Raw genomic sequence first — 21,049 nt, 5'->3', positions numbered from 1 at the left:
CTGACGCCACGGCACTCACTCTAGCCTGGGCAACAGAGTGAGACTCTGTCTCCAAAAAAAAAAAAAAAAAAAAAAACATTTATACATACAAAAAACCAGTATGTGAATGCTTATAGTAGCTTTATTCATAATCGCTCCACATTGGAAACAACCCAGATGTCCTTCAGCTGGTGAACGCATAAACAAACTGTAGTACCTGCATACAATGGAATGTTACTCCTCGATAACAAGGAATGAACTTTTGACACACGCAACATGATGACTCTCTTATGAATTGCACTCCATGAAAGAAGCTAAATGAAAAAGGCCACATATGCTTTGATTCAACTTATATGATATTCTGAAAAAGGCAAATATATGGGAGAGAAAACAGATCAGTGGTGGATTAACAGATAGAAAACAGATAGAGTGGATTGTGTTGCTCCAAAATTCATACATTGAAGTCCTAACTCCCAGTACCTCAGAATGTGACCTTATTTGGAGATAGGGTCTAATCAAGTTGAAATGAAGTCATTAGGGTGGGCCCTATTTCAATATGATTTATGCCCTTAATTTTTTATAAGGGAAAATTTGGACACAGAGATATGCATAGAAAAAAGAGACATAGGAAGAAGGCCATCTACAAGCCAAGGAGAGGTCTGCAACAGGTCCTTCCCTCACAGCCCTCAGAAGGAACTGACCTGCTGACATCTTGATTTTGGGCTTTTGGAGTCCAGAAATATGAGACATTTCTGTCATGTAAGAGTACCTTGTTATGGCAGTCCTAGCAAATGAATACAAGCAGTTTCTAGGGTTGGGGTAAGGCAAGCGTTGACTACAAAGGGTCAAAAGGAACTTTTTAGGGTGGTGGAAATGCTCTATGTCTTGACTGTGGTGGTTATGTGACTGCATGTGTTTGTCAGAACTTGCAGAGCTGTGCATTTTTTAAAAAGGGCAAATTTTACTCAATGTGGAGTTATAGCTCTATAAGCCTGACATGAAAAAATTAACAGAAAAACCAAAATTATTTTTAAAAACTAAAAGTTGGAAAACTTATCCAAGATGTATGTATATACAAGGATCTTCATATTAATATTGGTCATAATACCAAAACAGCAGAAATGAACACAATGTCAAAAGTGGGATTAGTTGAATAAATAATAGTTAAAATCAAGAGACAAAATTCTTTCCCTGATGAACCTTACATTCTAGTAGGTGAGATAGCTAACAGATACATAAATAAATATACAAACATGATGTTAGGAAGAAAATAAGGCAAGGTGAGGGGGTAGAGGGTTAAAAGGAACTGTATTTTAGATATAGAGTGTGATGGTTGGTTCTATCTGTCAGCTGCTCTGAGCTGCAGTCTCCAGTTACTCAGTAAGACACTAATCAAGGTGTTGTGTTGGAGGTATTTTGTAGACGTGATTAAAGTCCATAATCAGGTGGTTATAAGGGAGGGAAATTATCCTAGATAAGCTGGGTGGGCCTGACTCAATCAGTTGGAAGGCCGCAAGAACAGAGATGAGGTTTCCCTGAAGAAGAGGAAATTCCAGCTATGGACAGCAGCCCCAGCCCGTGGGCAGGAGTTCCAGCCTGCCCTTCCTACAGCCTGCCGTATGGATTTCAGACCTGCCCAGCCAGCCCCCACAATCACATAAGCCAGTTCCTTGCAATAAATCTCTTAATATATACCTCCTACTGGCTCTGTTTCTCTTGTTGAACCCTGATTTATCCAAGTATTAATAGTTAGGGAGGGTCTCTTGGATATGATATTTGAGTAGAAACTAGAATGAGGAAGGTGTAAGTATCTGGTGTGGAGGGAGGGTGGTAAGGGTAGATTTCCAGGGAGAGGAAGCATCTAGCACAAAGACCTTAGCAAGCAAATGTGTTTGGTTTGTTTGAGGAAGAACAAGGAGTCCAGAAAGAGTGGAGAACAGAGAGTGAGGGGGAGCAGGGTGGTGCTGAGTTAGGGAATAGGGCGGGGTTGGATCATACATCGATTATGGTAAGAACTTTAGACTCTTGCATACAAGTGAAAGGGGAGCCGGTAGAGGGTTGCTAGCAGAGTAATGACATTTTCTAGATTACGTTTTCGAAGGGGCACCGAAACTGTTGTGCAAGGGAGAAAGAATCAGGGAGGCCAATTAGGGGGTTGTCACAATTGCCCAGGGTAGAGATGCTGGTGGCTTGGAGTGGAGTGGTGGTGAAGGAGGTTAGAAATAGATTTAGGACATATTTTAAAGGAAGAGAGAGCTAAAAAGGATATGCTAAAAGATTGAATTTGGAGTGAGATAAAAAATAAAATAAAAGATGAAGGATTCCTAGTGTTCTAGCCTGAGAAACTAGAAGTGGTGGCATCTGTGGGGTTGGGAAAATTGGTGAGAGAGAGGGGAGGGGCAGGTTAGAAGGGTGAAAAGCAAGAATTCATTGTTGGACATATTAAATTTTAGACGTCATTAAAATATCCAAGTGGAGATATCTGTTTGATACATGTTTCTGGAGATATACATCGGAATCATTAGCACTTAGGAAGTGAGTATGGATGGAAAAGAGAAAAGTTCTGAAGAGTGAGCCTTAGCGCATGCTAGTATTTGCAGGTTGGGAAGAACAGGTGAATTCAGTAAAGGAAATTGGGATTGAGAGGCCAGTAAGGTAGGAAGAAAACAGAGAAGAAAGTGAGAAAGTGATTGATTTCTCAGATCCACTGAATCAGATTCTCTAGGGGAGGGGCCCTGGAATCTGCATTTAAACAAGCACAAGGTGATTCTTAGGAACCTAAGAGCTGTTGTATGAGAGTCTTTGTTTGTGGAATCATATCAGTCTCTTCTCGAAACCAGTGATTGTCAGACTTTAATTTATATCAGAATCACCTGATAGGTTCCTTAAAACACAGATTACTAGGTCCCATCCCAGAGTTTCTGATTCAGGAACACTGGGGTGAGCCTTAAAAATTGCATTTCTAACAAGCTCCCTGGAAATGCTGACGCTACTGGTTGGTGGACTACACTTTGACAACCACTGGGCCAAACTTTTTGAAATAGACACTTTAAAAGTAGTGTAAAAATATGTCTAATTAAAAAATGTGGCCTCTTCCTTGGCTAACATAACATAATCTTTTTTTAAATATATATTTTTAAAGATAGGCACCACATCACTGGCTAATTTTTTCTATTTTTAGTAGAGATGGGGTCTTGCTGTTGCTCGAAGCTGGTCTCGAATACCTGAGCTCAAGGGATCCTCCCGTCTTGGCCACCCAGAGTGCTGGGATTACAGGCGTGAGCCACTTCGCCCAGTCCGTAAGGTGGTCTTGAGAGAATCACCATCTGTTTCTCTCAAGTTTTCTGTCTCTGGATTCATCAGCTTTTCTTACTGATGAGGGTTAAGAGAAATAGCTCTGGTTGTTGCTTCCTTTGCCCTCCAAGGGGTAATGTTATTAGTAATTCAGACCAAGAATTTATCCAGTGCTCTGATTTTAGAGAATTCTTGCCAACATCTTTAAAGAAAATACCTCATTTTGGCCAGAGAAGAGCAAACTTGGCTCACTGGGGGCAGCAGAGAACAGTTTGTTAGCTGTTTGGACCCTGAGAAAGCAGCTGAGAGTGATTGGTTACCAAGCAACTTTCTAAAGGGTCTAGCTAATCAGTGTGATCAGTATTCAGCCCTGCGGTTGGTAGGTAAGAGGCTGGAGCAAGAGTGTCAGATGAGCAGTGAAAGAGGGGGAGGCAAGGCTGGGCCAGGATCAGAGCATGAAAAAAAATCTGATTTGGGTATGTTAGAAGCCAAACTAGATTTATCAAGAAGTAAGTAAATCAGATCATTGTAAGTCCAAGGTAAAACCAGGCAAAGTATACTAAAACAACAAGTCTGAATTTTTAGGCTCCTCAGGAAGCACTCCACCCCCATCTTAGACGAGTCATGTGTGCTGCTGTGGCCAGGCACTGTCATAGTCTTGTGCCACTTTTGTGGCTTCTATTAGGAATATACCATTCATGTTCTCTGGCTGACTGGCTTGTCTAATTCCCACAATATCGCTTGCTTCTGTTTATTCTTCCTTTTATTCCTCACTCAAGTGTTCCTTGTCATGCTTCCACACTTGGGGACTGGATGGCTGGTGGTGGTAAACATGAGGTTCATATGGGTCAAGTGCTATGCTTCTATCCCTTTTTATTACATATGTATTGTTTTGGCAAAGAGTAGTCTTCTGTTTTATCATTCATTCATTCATTCATTCATGCAACAGGTGTTTAAATGCCTACTGTGTTCTGGACACCGATGGCAATACAAAAGCAAGTAAAGGCAATATAAAAGCCTTCTAAGTTTTGGAGAATAATGGGAGGAGACAGACATGTAAAACAATAGGTGCAGTAAAAAGTCACAGATCATAGGATGCGGAGTGCACAGTGTGCAGTGGGAAACGAGGGGATGGCTGATATCTACTAGGAGTTTCATGGAAGACCTTTGAATGGGATCCTGATCACGGGTTCATCAATATTCAGTGTAGGGGCTGGGGGGTCACTGCAGGAAGGGAAGCACTGTGAACAAAGGTACCCATGCATGAGCAAGCTTGCACATTTGGGGAATTACAAGCAGTTTAGTTTGACTGGTGCTTAGGCTGCCCAAGGGCAGAGAGAGGAGGTAGATGGAACTATGGGATCATAACAAGGAGAAAGATGAAAAATTGGTCTCACACTGCCGGAGAGATACCTTCCTCTTTGGAACTAGATGTAGACATAAATAACTTTGTAGGGATGGAGGTAGATAGTTGACATTAATTTTATCTGATTTGTTGAGAAAAGGTGAGTCTGTGAATGTGTATGTATGTCGAGGGGGTGATGGTTAGGGTAGATGGGTAAGCTCCAGGGATTTATAAAATCTTCTCCATACTTTCCTCTACTGGGCCATGTTTTTCCACCTTTAGTCAGTATGTTTCATTGCTTCTGACCTCAGAATCTTTTTATTTTTTGACCTCTTGGGGGATACTATAGGATTTGAAAAAGAAAAGGGAAAAAGAAGGCCTTCAACTCTAGTGCCCAAAGTGCAAGGGAGGTGGAATAAATGAGCATTGAATAGACAAAGAGAAATAGAAAGTATGAGCCTACGAACTCATAGATGAACTTACGAGACAACAAGTATGTAATCCTGTGAATGCCCTGCAATGTCTGGAAGGGTTGCAGGTATCACTGTTAAAAGAAAACAATCTTAATACTAACACACTTATGTAGCCCAGAGAATGGTGGAAAACATTATTTTTTTCCTACCAGATTGCCTTCCCGTCCATACAGAGCTAGCCTCAGATGGGTATCTTGGCGTTCTCACTCTCTCTGGTTTCTTTCCTCATTTTTTTCTACCTCTCTCTCTCTACTTCCTACCCCAGTCCTATCCCTGTGCACCTACTCTAGGTGCTGTTTCCACCCTGGTGATGCTCGGTAAGGTCAAGCTTGAGAATACTGTCCATGACATTGGGTCTTTCCAGTTCTCCTAACCATGGGCTGAGGTCTTTCAGATTATTCCAATAGTGCCCATATTTATAGGCTGTCATAGAATAACTTTTTGCCTTATTTTGGGGAGAGATTCCTACCAGGAAAAAGGAGTGGAAGGAACCAAAGGAGTGAAGGATCAGAAAACTCTGCACAGCCACACCAATTTCTGGAAAGAGTGTCATAAAAGTGAGTGACTATTTTAACAATTCACTTGGGCTCTTTCACTCCCAGGGAAGGAGGGTGAGGGTTTGTGAATTCCAGGCAAAGGGGATGGCACTAGGAGAGGCATGGACCTAAGGAATAGCACCAGATATGCCACGGGTAAGTGGCTGAGTGTTGCTGGAGCATAAAGTGTGGGGAAAGATGAGACTGGAGAGGTGGGTGAAGCCAGTACTTGGAGGACTTTGCCATTTTAATAAGGTTTTAATTTGTTTAATAGGCCATTGGGACCTATTAAAAATTTTAAGCTGAGGAGTGGAATGAACTTAATTGAATTTCTAAGCAAGCAGATCTGACAGCTGGGTAGAAGATAGATTTGAAGGGGAAAAACTAATTAAGACACTGTTATAATTCTTTAGGCAACAAATGTTGAAAACCTAACTAGGAGAGGAAAGATTAGAGAAATATTTAGGAGAAAAATAGGCATGAAGATATTTTAGCTAATGGGCCTGTTATAGCATGGGTTGCTATAAAAAAATTCCATAGACTGGGTGGCCTCAATAACAAACATTTATTTCCCACAGTTCTGGAGTCTTGGAACTCCAAGATCCAGGTGCTGTCGGATTCAGAAGGTGAGGGCCCCCTTCCTGGCTTATAGACAGCCACCTTCTCATTTTATCGTCACATGGCTGAGAGAGCAGCTCCAGTCTCTTTCTTCTCTTATAAGGACACTAATCCCACCATGAGGGCTCTACCTTCAAGATCTCATTTAACCTAATTACTTCCCAAAGGCCCCACCTCCTAATACCATCCCACTGGGAGTTGGGATTTCAACATATGGATTTGGAGAGGGGGGCACAAGCAAGCAGTCCATTATGGGCAGTGTAGAGGGAAGAATCAAGGCTAAAACCAGGGTTTCTGACCCTGGTGGCTCAGGGTATTAGGGAAGATGGTGAAGAGCGACTATCAAAGGGGTGGGGGTGGGGAGACAATGGACATGGCAGCCATTGCACAGGAACAGCTGCTCCTGTGTGCTCCACAGGGACTCGGGTCTTCTGGAGAATCTGTAAACTACTGAAATTATTTTCTCCATTGACCTCAGGCAGCCGGCTCAGTGGCAGACTGTCCAGACTGGCTTCTTAGCTAGCTGCCAATGAAGTAGCTTACACCAAAAATGGATAAAAAGTTTCACTATTTCCAGTAATAATGCCTATAGTTTTCTTTTCTTTTCTATTTCTCTTATAAATCCTGTTTTTGCCCTTGTGCCTTGATAGTCTAATGTCTGTCTTCCTCATGTAAGAAATAAAAAGCATGCAAAATAACTAAAGATCTCTGAGTTATTCTTTGTCTATATAGCATCAGATGAAGAAAATTCAGAATAGGCTGGGCAGGGTGGCTCATGCCTATAATCCTAGCACTTTGGGAGGCTGGAGAGGATTGCTTGAGCCCAGGAGTTCAAGACCACACTGGGAAGCATAGCAAGACACCCATCTCTACAAAAAACAAAAATATTAGCAAGGCACGGTGGTGAGCGCCTGTAGTCCCAGCTACTCAGAAGGCTGAGGCAGGAGGATCACTTGAGCCTAGGAGTTTGAGGTTGCAGTGAGTTATGATGATGCCACTGCACTCTAGCCTGGGCAACAGAGCAAAACCCTGTCTCAAAAAAAAAAAATTCAGAACAATATGCAGAGAGTGATAATATTTATGTTTCAAAAAAAAAGCCATATGTTTTTTTAAACATTTTATTTTTAATTATTATGGGTACGTAATAGTTGTGTATCTTTTTTTATAGGGTACATGTAATATTTTGATACAGGCATAGCCATGTTTTTGCAAGTACATAAAACAGTACATGAATGCTTAGAAGGGAATATGCTGAACTAATAATAATGATTGCTTTTTTGGAAAGAAAGTGGGATTGGGTGGTATCAAGTTGAATTTTGACTTTATCTCAACTGTTTCAATTTTTACAATAAAAATGTGTATAGTACCTGTGTAACTAAAAATAATTAAAAAGAAACCAGAAAACAAAAAAATTGCACTGAACATTTGGGCCATCAAGTGGGGAATCTGGGAATCCTAGGAAGTAAGTGGTGGTCATTTCATTTTACCCCAGGAGAAGACCCTGATTCACCTATGATAGCCCACTATTGCATAAAAGGCCACTGAAGTTTTCTGTGCTCCACTCTGGAACTCACCTGGACCACCACTTCTAGCCCATTCCATTATTCCTCACTCATGCTATTCTTGGTTCTGAGGGTTCCTTATTTTGGCCACTTATTTCAGCATACGTTTTCTGAATGGTTGCTTTGATTAATGACCAACTTTGGATTTGTTCTTCTTGTTTTGATATTGTTGCCTTGTCAGGATACCACGTTTGGTATCTGCTGTTAGGTTTCATGAAGGTTTAAAGGCTTTTGTGTAAAGGCTTTTGTTCCTGCATTCCACTTTGGGACACTATAGAATAGACAAGCTCCCGCTTCCTTTGGTGGGGTTAAAGGGTAGGACCCATGTTCCTCACTATTCACTTGTGTTCTAGGATTACTTCCCATTCACAAAACGCATGATGCTGTTTACACAGCTGTGAAACAACTGGTGTAGTTGTCCCATTCTTTCTGTCTAGAATGTCTTTCTCCTTCTTGTCTGCTGGAAAACACCCACCTTGTGTTTTCTTCTCTGTGAAGACTCATGCAAGCAGCTAGGAGTTGCTTTTTCTTCTTGCATACCTTCTCATACAATCTTTCACAGCAAGTAGTAGCACACCTTTTATACCAATTATTTATTTAGATTCCCTGCCACTTCACCCCACCAGATGTCACCCAGGCTGGTCTTGAACTTCTGGCCTCAAGCTATCCTCCCACCTCAGCCTCCTGAGTAGCTGAGATTACCACCACGCCCAGCTATTTAATTAGATTTCTGTCTGTTCTACTAAATTAGGAGTTCCTGAGAGCTGGGATCTTGTCTTATTCATCTTTATGCTTTATGTTTGTTGAATTTAAAATTCTACAACTTGAAGGTTTACCCAATGGAGAAAAAGGATTTTTGCAAAAATGGTTAGGTGAACTGCCAGCTTTCATTATAAATGTCACTCTGATTATATGTTTTGTGCATTAAAAAACGAATGACTTTTTACTCAATAAATCTATTACTTCTCTCTCTGTTTGTAGAGAGTATAGTTTCTTTCAGTATTGAGACTACATTTCTGTATATTAAAGGCTGTCACTTAACAGAATGGGACCTGGCCATCTTGTAAATAAATGAAAATTTTAAAAGTTACATAGTTTGAGAGCTACTAAAGCAAAATTCTACAGTAAATTATGCTATTATTTCATTGTTATAATTTGGTAAACAAAAATTAGGTTATTGCTAACTAAATACTATTTTATTCTTTATAAATCTAAATACTATTTTATTCTTTTCCTTGAATTTTTGTTTCTTATTTTTATTTTCTTTAATAGATTTATAGATTTGATAACAAGAATGGTAGAAATTGGAATGTAGTATAACCCTAATTGATAGGAAATAGTAAAAGCCACTGATCATAATCATCACAGCTTTTGATTTTGTGTCATGTCTACAGGTAATTGACAGAGATTTTAATATTTATTTGCCAGAGCTGAGTCAACCTTTTAATATTTTACTTTGATCAGTGATACCATCTCTGTGACAGATAATTACAAAGGATTAATATTGTCTTGTACTACATTAAAATGCCACCAGAGAAAATTATGTAATTAAAGAGGATAAAAAATGTCTGCTATGCTTTCATTATAGTCAATAAATCTGGCCTTAAAGTGAACTGAAATTTAAATAGAATTTAAAAAAGGGAGAAACAATTAAAGGGACTTGCTATCTTCCTACCACTTAAATTAAGGTAAGGCCTTATATTTAACATCTATTTTTTGAGTTCCTACAAAGGAGAGTTGAAAGTAATGACGGAGTCCCTACCCCAGGGCTTGCTTATAGTGAGTGTGAATTTTCATCCATTGGTATTGACTACTTGGTATAATGTACTGAGAAAAGTTCTGAGGCTGTGTCTGGGGTCAGAATATTATTGCAGGTAATTACTGACGACTGCTCGGGTGTGAGAGTGGCAGCTTATGTAATGTGTATATTTTCTCACTCTAATGTAAGACATTAAAAATAGTGTCATAAGCAAGTTTTCAAGGTTACTCTGGTGATGGTCTGATGAAATATTATGTCATGAAATAATCACAACAATTCCACTTATGTATCATTATCTTCTTTACACAAATGAAGAAAGTGGGATTAGGGAGTTAAGTAACTTGCCTGAAGTCAACCAGCTATTAATGAGCAGCGTTGGGGTTTCAACCTAGGAAAGTCTGACTTCAGAAAGCATGATCTTTTTACTGGGCCACGTATTTATTTTTTAATAGTGGAACTAACATGAGTTCCGATTGCCAGAAAAGTTTCATGGATGAATTGGGACTTTTGCTAAACCTTGAAGAATGTGTGTTATTTAATAGGTAGAAGGAAACGAGGATAAGAGAACAGCATGAGAAAACATTGAAAGATGGGGATGAGTCTTTGTGTAGCAGGCTGAGTTAGCAGGACCAGCGGGGAACGCCATGGGAATGCTCTAAGTGTGGCTGTGTGATAGATGAGTGCTTTGAAGGTCAGAAAGAGTATGGCTATCACTCTATAAGCAACGGTCAATCACAGGACAGTACTGATAAAAGCAATACTCTAGGAAGATTAAACTGATGTTTGACCATTGTGGGCAGGATTGATGGAAGTGATGAGAGAGGAAGTTAGATTAGTTAGAAGGCTACTGCTATAACCCAGAGATTTAGAGCATAGATAATTATTGTGCATACCTCTTCTTGAACAATTTTCATGTTCAAGGCATTGAACCAAGCACTTTACATATGTTACCTCAGTTAATCCTCATGGCAACATTCTGAAGAGAGTATTAAGACTTTATTTTGAAGGAACGCATTCAGAGACGTCCAGGTCACAAAGGTAGTGATGGAGCTGATCTTCAAATCCTGGGTGATCTGATTCTGCAGCGCCACGTTGCGTTGCTTCTTAGCGGAACTAAGTGGGGCAAAGGCCTGTGTGTGTATATTGAGAAAGGAGGAACTGATAATTGATGTGGGCAGTTACTGAAAGTAGTTTGTTTCAAGATTTTGTACTGCCACCCAGAGTTTAGTTCATAAAGCAGGACATATTTGCCCACAGATACAATCAGAGTAAATGTATTAAATGGCATTTATTTACCCTTATCATATAAAATGCACTCTGATATTTTCTTTTCTATTTCATTAAATTTTTTGGATGGTGACTCACTAAAGATTTTTTTAAAAATTGTGGTAAAATACACATAACATAAAATTTACCACCTTAACTATTGTTTTTTTTTTTTTGAGACAGAGTCTCACTGTCTTGTCCAGGCTAGAGTGCCGTGGTGTCAGCCTAGCTCACAGCAACCTCAAACTCCTGGGCTCAAGCGATCCTCCTGCCTAAGCCTCCCAAGTAGCTGGGACTACAGGCATGTGCCACCATGCCCAGCTAATTTTTTCTATAAATATTTTTAATTGTCCATATAATTTCTTTCTATTTTTTTTTTTTTTTTTTTTTTTTCGTAGAGATGAGGTCTCACTCTTGCTCAGGCTAGTCTCAAATTCCTGAGCTCAAACGATCCACCCACCTCGGCCTCCCAGAGTGCTAGGATTACAGGCGTGAGCCACCTTGCCCAGCCCACCTTAACTATTTTAAATGTACAGTCCAGTGGTATTAAATACATTCGTAGTGGGCAATCATCACCACCTCCCATCTCCAGAGCTCTTTTCATCTTGTAAAACTGAAATTATCCCAGTAAACAATAATTCCCTATTTCTCCACCTCCCCAACCCCATGGCAACCACTCTTCCACTTTCTGTCTTTATGAGTTTGACTACTTTAACAGCCTTATATAATTGAAATCATATAGTATTTGTCTTTTTGCGGCTGGCTTATTTAACTTAGCACAATGTCTTCAAGGTTCATCCATGTTGTAGCATATGCTAGAACTTCCTTTTTAAGGCTAAATAATATTTAATTGTATGTATATACCACATTTTGCTTATCTATTTATCTCTTGATGGACACAAGTTGCTTCCGTGTTTTAGCTATTGTGGATAATGCTGCTATGAGCATGGGTGTACACATCTCTCTTTGAGGCCTTGCTTTCAATTATTTTGTATATTCCCACTAAAGATTTTATGATCTACTGATAAATGGGCTGTGACTCCTAGTTGAAAAACTCTGAGCTATAAGAAATGAAAGAGGCAAAAAGTTGAAAATCATCTCCAGTTTTAGCTTAAGTATTAAAGAGAATGGGTTACCACTGATTGATAAACAAGGAGAAATTAGGAAGGGGAGTTATTAGTTTCCTGAGATTGCCATGTTACCCCAGACTTGATGGCTAATACAACAGAAATTCAATTCTCGCAGTTCTAGAGGCTGGAAGTCCAGAGTTGGTATCATTGGATGTAACTGAAGATGTCAGCAGAGCCTTCCAGAGGCTCTAGGGGAGAATCTGTTCCTTGTCTCTTCCAGTTTTTCTTTTCCCTTTCTTTTTTTTTTTAGACAGGGTTTTGCTCTGCCACCCTGGCTAGAGTGCAGTGGCATCATCATTGCTCATGGCACCCTAAAACTTCTGAGCTTAAATGATCCTCCCATCTCAGCCTCCTGAATAGGTGGGTCTATAGGTGTGCACCACCACACTTGGCTAATTTTTCTATTTTTTTGTAGAGACATGATCTCTCTATGCTGCCCAGGCTGGTCTTGAACTCCTGGCCTCAGGCAATCCTTCACCTGGGCCTCCCAAAGTGTTGAAATTACAGGCATGAACCACGGAGACCAGCCTACCTTTTCCGGTTTTTGGTGGCTGCTAGCAGTAATTGGTTTGTGGCCAATTTCTGCCCTCTCTTTTTCTTTTGCATGTAATCTTCCTTTGCCTTTCTGTTTAAAGAACACTTGTGATTGCATTTATGGCCCACTTGGATAATCCAAATAATTTTTCCATTGCAAAATCCTTCATTTAAGGACATCTGAAAAGCCCTTTTTTGCGATGTTAGGTAACATTCATAGGTTCCAGGATTAGGATGTGGATATATTTTTTGGGGGCCATTATTCAATCTACCATAAGTGTTGACAGAGGAGAAAATATAGTCAATTCAGTTTTTGAATGGAGAGATGTCCCATTATCTTGAAAGCAGTCAGGAAAACAGTACTTGAATTTGCTAATATATAAAAGGTGAAGGTTATAATTATATACTGGGTGTTTATTAACATTGATGTTTTAGTTGAAGCTATGAGAGTGTTTGTGCTTATGCAAACACAAACCAAACTCATCTTCATAAAACTTACAGTGTTGGGTATTAGACAAAGAGTGTGCTCAGGTCAGAGGTTTGGAAAGCAATGAGAATTGTGTGTCTACAAGTATATAAATTTATCACGCAATTATGCATCTATCTATCTATCTATCATCTATTCATCTGTCACCCACCTAGGAAATCATAAGAGAGTAGATGTAGAACGACTTTCTGCAAGTATGGGTCAGAGCCTAGCACAGTATCTGTCATATGGTAAGTGCTTGACAAAATATTTATCGAATGATTGTGATAATTCTTTTTTTAAAGTGGCCTCTCACGCTGAAAGTCTTTTTCTGTCTTACTTTCTGTCTCTTCTTGTGCATCAGAAACCTACAATCAGAATTTGGCATGAGAACGCAGAGAATGTACAGTTCTGGTTGTAACCCCTCATCTTTACAGTTGAGGCAACAAAAACAGAGAGGATAAATGATTTGCCCAGGGTAATCGAATCCTCTTTTCGCTGCACACCTGTCTTTTTACATTTATTTTAAGCCAAGATTCTCTTGAATTTATCTGTCACTTTGAAGAAGCAGTATGATTTTTTACTAGGAAGAAGTAGTATGATAGTACTTTCTTCTCTTGGTATTTATTTTCTTCAAAAGCAAAATGCTTCATTCCATTGGGACCCGGGCTCATCCATCTGATCTCAGCCTTACACAGTGAACTGAGGCATTAATCCTGCTTCTTGCCACAACTTTGGATATGTGCAGTGGCATTTTTTGTTGTTGTTGTTATTGTTTATCACCATGGGGGAGAAGGAAGCTTTTGGGATTTCATAGTTGGGGTCAGAAATGCTTACACATTCTGCAATGTGCTTGATAGTCTATCACAACAAAGAAATCCCCCACTTGAAATGAATTAATAGAGGGCAATGTCCTATCCCACCAAAGAGCTGTCTTCTCTGCATTTACATTGGAGTAGACTTTTATGACTTAAGATCATCTCCAAGTGGTTTTATAATTAAAAAAAATTATGGTGAAAACTGTGAAAGTTGCAGATACCGAGATGAAATTACTTTTGTCAGACCCGGACAAAATAGGGCTGGGAAAGCTTGAAGGAGAGGAGGCTCATGCTTACATGTCTGAGATAAGAGCTGTTTCCAAGGACTTTCTAAGAAACCTTTCCATTCTTTAGGCATTTCCTGCTTTGATAAAATTTATCATTAGTGACTCTTTAGAATTGCACTAATTCACATAAGATGATCTTGGAAAAACACTTGCCCAGTAAGGGCCTCTCCAACTAAGAACTGACAAGAACTCTGGTTTTGAACCCCTGGAACGAATTAACTCTGTTTCTAAGTGGCTTATTTAAATCTCTTTTTTTGCTAATAAAAGCTCCCCTTATCCTTTCTTCACCAAATGCACTGGTGGCTTGCCATTTTTTAGAGATAATTTTCTCTAGTATCTTTTTGTTTAGGTTGACAAAAGAAAATATTTTTAAGAGATTTATTTTATCCAGATTATACAAAACTGGATTTCAGTGGTAATGTTAGTTCATTTTTGAAGACACAGACAGTTCTAGCCAGGGCTGGAGTGAAGTGGCAGGTTAGCCTTCAGGATCTGTCATAGGGAAGTCACATTATACTGAGTAATTTAGGATTAGTCTGTGTTTAAGAGGAGCGTAATGTGAGGTGATCTTGAACTGCTGGGTAAGAAAAATATGAAGAAGAATGTTACTACCACTGATCTAATGCTGAAAATGGCTTCCTGTTGTCAGAGAACATGTAAAGTATGGATTTAGCAATTAGAGTTTAGTCATGGATGATTTTGGAACAATTTATTATTTATAGCACTGAGGGACATTTCATTTACAAATTCACCATTAAAACCTTTTTTTTTTGCTTTTAACTATCATTTATTACTTATTTTTGTGTTTTACAGAAATTATTTCATTTTCCCATCTGTCTATGGAATCTGAATGTTCATTCAGTGATAAGTAGTAAGTAGGTAAGTAAGGATTTTTTGCAGCACAAGAATTATGTGAGTTATACTTTAGAAAGATTAGCATGATTGTTATGTGGGATGACTAATTAGGTTGATAAGAAACTGGAGACACTTAGTAGATAATGACTCTAGTCCAGTTGAGAAGTAATGAGGACATAAACCAGAATAATGGCAGTGGAGACAGAGAAGAGGGGATGAATTTGGCTGTTTGGATGAGATGGATATAATTAAAGGCCAAGTGATAATAAGTCCATTTTAGATGGTGGGTTTTAGAGTTATTGAGGTGAGGCAGGGTCTAATCAGCTAGAGACATTCTACTTGAAAGTAAGCTTTTATGAAATGCTAAGTATAATAGGAAAAGAAAGTTCATAAGTTTGGTCATTCAGACTTGGCAGTGGGGCTCAGTGGGGCTGGCTTAGAATCTTGTCTGCCACTTTTCTCTGCCTGATCTTGGGCAATTTAGCCATGCAAACTCATAACATTCTCCACTGTAGAATGTCCATGATAATACTTTTCACCTGGAGCAGTTGTGTGACTTAGAAGAATACATCTGCCTAGGTCAAAATGGGTGCTCAATAGATTATAATTATTGTTCTTGCTATACTTTATTTGCTTTAATCATTCTCATTCTCTCATGCATATAGAGTTTTCCAGTGGCTACCTGATGTGTTATATGATATCACAACAGGTTGAATGCAGAAGCAGCTATGAGAATCCAGCTGTCTTCTATGTGTAAGGCTGGTGGCGGGCACCCGTCCCCTCCCTAATGGAAAAAGAAGAAGCCCACGACCTGCCAAGGACAATGCCTGCAAGGCCCAGCTAAGTTAAAGGACGACCACACCTGGATGGTTACCCTGATAAGAGTCTCGGTTCCTGGAATCCACACATACCACCGGCCCCTCCTATTTCTCAATACCTGGCCTAAAACTGCAATGGAAAATTTCTTGCTCTCCCCACCGTAAATCTTCCTGCCAAAGAAACCCACACCCCCAGCCCTAAAAACATATATAAACCCACTCAGACTTCTGGGCGGTGCGACTTCCGGGGTCTCTCTCTTGGGGCCCGTGAACCTCGCCCGGGAGTGCCCCAATAAAGCCTCGTTGCTTACCCCTTTCAACTCTGCTCCTCTTTCTTTCTCTGGCGCCGGCCAATCCAAAAAAACCTTACACCATGAAGCCAGGCATTAAAGAGATTTGCAACAATTTCAACAATGATACTCTTTTCACTAAATTTTTATTTTTGGAAAGCAATCATAAAAACAACAGTAAAAAAATACTATGTCAACATGTAATGAGTTTATTATTGTCATTTCAAAATGAATCTATGAATAAAATATTTAAATATTTCTGTTCTCATTTTAATACAAAAATATGGATAGCTATCACCCAGATAAACAAACATCTCTTTGGGGTCTGCAATAATTTCTAAGAGTTGTAAAGGGGTTCTGCAACAAAAAGATTTGAGAACTGTTGATTTAGAGGTATGAGAGTGGGATCCCGTAGGGTAGTTATAACTTTTAGGATCCAAGTTCCACTGAACATTTTAATAAATTTGGTTTTCTTTGTGACAAGTGACAAGTAGCTGATGAAGAAAGAGTCTGGTAGAGGTGAACTGGGAGGGAGTGATAAGAGGGTTACAGCTGGGGGCTCTGCGGGAAATGATAGGTCTGGAAAGGGTGGTTTTAAATAGAGCTAGCTTCTCCATGCAGTTCTTTCCACTATGTTGTACTGCTTCCTAAGAGTGTTTTAGGATGTAAGATTATGACAATGTATTCTAAGAGTTACTTCTTTTATAGGCTTTTTCTTTTAATATAATTTATTTATTTTTTTGAGGCAGAGTCCCTCTCTGTCACCCTGGCTAGAGTGCCGTGGCGTCAGCCTAGCTCACAGCAATCTCAAACTCCTTGGCTTAAGTGATCCTCCTGCCTCAGCCTCCCAAGTAGCTGGGACTACAGGCATATGCCACCATGCCCGGCTAATGTTTTCTATAAATTTTCAGTTGTCCCGCTAATTTCTTTCTATTTTTTAGTAGAGACGGGGTCTCGCTCTTGCTCAGGCTGGTTTTGAACTCCTGAGCTGAAGGGATCCTCCCTCCTCGGCCTCCCAAGTGCTAAGATTACAGGCCTGAGCCACCTGGCCTGGCCTTTTATAGGCTTTTTATCATACTTTTGGCATGCAAAATGTCCAAGGGGGACTATTCCTGGAAAGAGTCTAATTATAACTGCAGAAAGCTATTTCATCACCTGAGACTTTGAACTGAAGGTCAGCTGACTTAGTTTAAAACTATTCATGTTCCAATCTGATTTAGTATAGATAACCAGCTCTGGGTCATCTTTCTTTAAAGCCTCTCTTTAAAATCCTTTAGGGAGGGGCTTTTGTTAATTGCGACTAGTTCTTTGAGAGTAAGATTAAAGTGATAATGTTCTTTCTCCTCTCTTCTCTTCTTTTAAAACGGTTTAGAAAATTTACTAGTATTGATTGATAACCAGTGTTTCAGGTTAAGGGGTGTGTTGTAATCTATTTTCCAGTTTGCGCATGTTAGTCATGGTCTGAAATGGAGTGTTTAATGTTTTCAGATACGTTGTCCTTTCCCAGCCCTGAAATTTTTCCTTTGCAAAAGAATCTTGTGAAACACGAAGATTAAAGGCTTAAAAAGAAACAAAAATAAAACTCCTAAATTCCAGGGTAAAATTTGCAAAAGAATTCTTTTGCATTATATCATTCATGCTTCCAAAGGTTTCAGTTCTATGCAACCTGATTCTTTTCCACCGTTTGTAAATTAATTGAAAATAGTTTGCTAATTGCTGTTGTTTCCTCAACAGGGTTGCCAGATAAAATATTGGACTATTCCTATAAATTCCCAGGGTAAATTTGAATTTGAGACAAACAACAAATTATTTTTCAGTATAAATATGTCCCAAATATTGCACAAGACAATACTTATGGCTTGCTAAATTTGGCAATTCCATCTAGGCACAAGTAAGTAGGTTCTTTTGTTTGTCTTTACTTAGCATTATATAGAACAAAGTATGCATTTTCAAATGGTTTTGCAGTTAAAGACAAAAAACATAATTTTCATGGTGGAACAATTACTAGTTGGAAAACAGTGTCCCTTTATGTAAAAAAGAGTTCCAAAACAAGTACTGGTCTTGCAATTCAAGTTTTGCAGCTTAGCTTGGAACACGTTCCCTTTTGACTACGGATAAATTGGCTCCACCCAGCTGCTGAAATGTGATACAAGTTGTAACAAAACCGGAAGTTGGCTAGGCTGCCTTCGCTTCTCAAGGTAAGTGTCCCTTTCTGTTTCCTTAACGTCAAAGCTCTTTGCAAAGTGTTTTAAAATTGAATCCAGCTAGGTGACAGAATGGAAAGCCGGCGCCTGTGCTGACCGGGGCAGTCGGCGAGGCAGGATGGTTGCTTTATTCACAAACTCTGTTCTGGAGCTTGAATTGAGCTATTGAGGGCTCGCTAACGAGTTAATAATATGTCCCGTGACTAACGAGTTTAATCCCAAGAAAAGGGTGGTTATAAGTAGAGACGTGTTTGGGATCTTGAAAAGCATCAACCTTATTCTTGCACGAATTCTTTTTAATTTTAAATTTTAAATCATGAGAACTCCCTTTTATATTTAAACCTAATGGCATAATTACCTATATGAAAGTTACTTAGAGCCTTATTTGGTTTTTAAAGTGTCTTTATTTAGAAGTCTTAGTTTCTTCCACCAAACCCTGTTGTGCCATTAGAATTTCAGAATGGGTATGGGTGACAAAGTGTTACCTCTTCATTCAGTTTTTTTGCATGCATCTTGTCATGCTACCCTAAAGGCAAAGGAGACTTCTCACATTGTAAATGTATTAGGAATATAGCTTAACAAAGCTAAACTTTTCAGTTTAGATATTTTCTTTTGCCTCTGAATTAAAAAAAGGTGCAGATTTGAGTATTGTACTTGGATAGTACAGAGGTGGGAGGTTTAAATTTGGTCTGTTGGCTTACTGAAAACAAAAGTTAGACTTTTTAAAGGCTAGAGTGAATTTAAATAGTCGTTTAGTAAGCTAATGTGTTGATTCTTTTGGTAGGCTGTACCCTCTGTTTCATGCCTGTCCATTTACTTAATGTCAGATTTCCTAGAAATTTAATTAAAAATCACATTGTACAGGTACTGTGCTAGTCAGAATGAAAGGAGATCAATAAGTAGGACGCCTTTGCTGCTATCCAGAAGTTATAGGACAAGTCACCACATGTGGCAGAAAAATGTGATCAAATTTTTTATTGGCAAAAACCAAAGCTTATGGAGTCTCTGAGAAGAGCAGTTATGCATCAGGTTGATGGAAGTAGGCAATATTCCGAGGAGGGAAGGTGATATTATATGGAATGCCTTGTTTCTGGTGGTTATTGTACTAGATGTTTTCTAGATGTTATTTTATTTAATCCTCATGTGAGCCCTTGATATTGGTGGCATTGTCTCTAATAAGCAAGGAAACTAAGGCTCAGTGAGTTTTAATACTTTGACCAGGGGGTCAGTAGGGTAGTGCCTGCTGGATTACATTATATAAATGGACTGATTCAAACCCAGCTCTATGAGATTTCAAAGTCCATACACTTCACTGTATAATAGGACATAGAATTTGACAGTTTATTAAAACAAAAACAAAAATTGTAAAAGTAACATGTAATGTCTGAAAATAGAAAAAAAAAATCTAACCACCTTAAAATCTATTTAATGTATTTCTGTACAGTCTTTACATATGCATACTTTATAGTGTTTTTTTTTTTAAATTATAAAACACTACAGGTTTTAAAACAATATGTACAATATAAAGGGCATTCAAGAGAGGAAGTCCACTCGACTTCCCATCCTGAAAACACATGCTCTCCTAAGGGGTAACCACTGTTGAGAACAATTAGAAGCATGTATAGGGGTTTTTTCTTTTAATTTTTCCTTTTAAGTAATACGTATTTTGGTAGAGTCCACATTGTTTTGCAGTTTGCTTCAGTGTGGCATGAGCATGTATCCTCTTAAGTATTAATACATGCAGATTTATGTCTTAGGATTTTTGTGAAATGAGCTAATACTTGCAAAGTACTTAAAACAATGTCTAGCTCCTGGAAAGCACTCAATAATTATTAGCTGTTGTCTTTATCATTATCTACTCTATTTCATTCTTTTTAATGGATATACCGTATTCTATAGTTTGGGTATAGCATAGTTTTTTTTTGTAACCCCTTAAATTATCTTAAATTTTTGCTATTAGAAATAATTCTTGCATAATTGTGTGGGTTTTTCTGTAGGTTAAATAAATTTAACCTACAGAATAAACATATTTTTAGTTTAGTAAAATATTGTCATGTTTCCTCCAAAAATGTTGTGACAGTTTACTCTCGTTGCTGTGCATGAGTGCTCATTTCTCCACATCCCTGCTTACATTGGATATTATAAGCCTTTTGCATATTACATGAAATGATAGGCAATGCACATTTTTACATAGTTGAAACATAGTGTACAGATATTTTTGTATCTATTTTTTTCCATTTAACATACATCCATTTTTTACATGGGTAGGAATTTGATAGGTGGAAACATAGGAGTCCTGGTTTGAAGGCAGAACTGGAGTAGAAAAAAGAGAGGAGCATACTCCTGGAATAGCAAATGGTACAGTGTCATCACAGTATAGGGAAAAAATTCCTAGACATTTGGGTTGAGCAGAAAAGTACAAAACATTAAATGTCTAGTGCTTTTTCCCTTAATTTAGTAATTCTTGGGAAGCTGTCGAATGTTTTCGAGGCGAGGAGAGAATGCTGAGAGTTGTGTTTTAGGGGTATGATCTTGTGTGGAGTAAAATAGATTAGAATGACCATACAGAAACAGACCAATTGAGAGTGTTTCATGAATGTGGGTGACAGGTAATGAGGGCTTTATACTTGGAGGTGGTGGCAGAATGAATAACATCAGACATGTAATAGAGAGATGAAAAGTAGAAGAGAGATGCAAAAGGAATGGGGAGGAGCATGGGAGGGTGGAGGTAGAATCTGCAGAGTTCGTGTGGAAGTTGGCGCCCAAAAGAGTTTGGAATCAAATCTTTAGAGTTTGGAGTTTTACATCCTGCTGA

General features: G+C 38.8%; 1 protein-coding gene across 1 annotated transcript in view; it reads left to right on the top strand.

Annotated features, from left to right (window-relative positions):
* Window positions 1-18,215: 18,215 nt before the first annotated feature.
* The window catches only part of FRRS1 (ferric chelate reductase 1), a 46,407-nt gene continuing 43,573 nt past the window's right edge, over window positions 18,216-21,049 (top strand). Inside the window, exon 1 of the mRNA XM_069478273.1 lies at window positions 18,216-18,228. The gene's annotated coding sequence lies outside the window, so the exon portion shown is untranslated. The remainder of the gene's footprint in view (window positions 18,229-21,049) is intronic.

Source organism: Eulemur rufifrons, chromosome 8 (assembly GCF_041146395.1).
Source record: "Eulemur rufifrons isolate Redbay chromosome 8, OSU_ERuf_1, whole genome shotgun sequence".
NCBI classification, from domain to species: Eukaryota; Metazoa; Chordata; class Mammalia; order Primates; family Lemuridae; genus Eulemur; species Eulemur rufifrons.
This window is presented reverse-complemented; position numbering and strand designations above follow the sequence as displayed.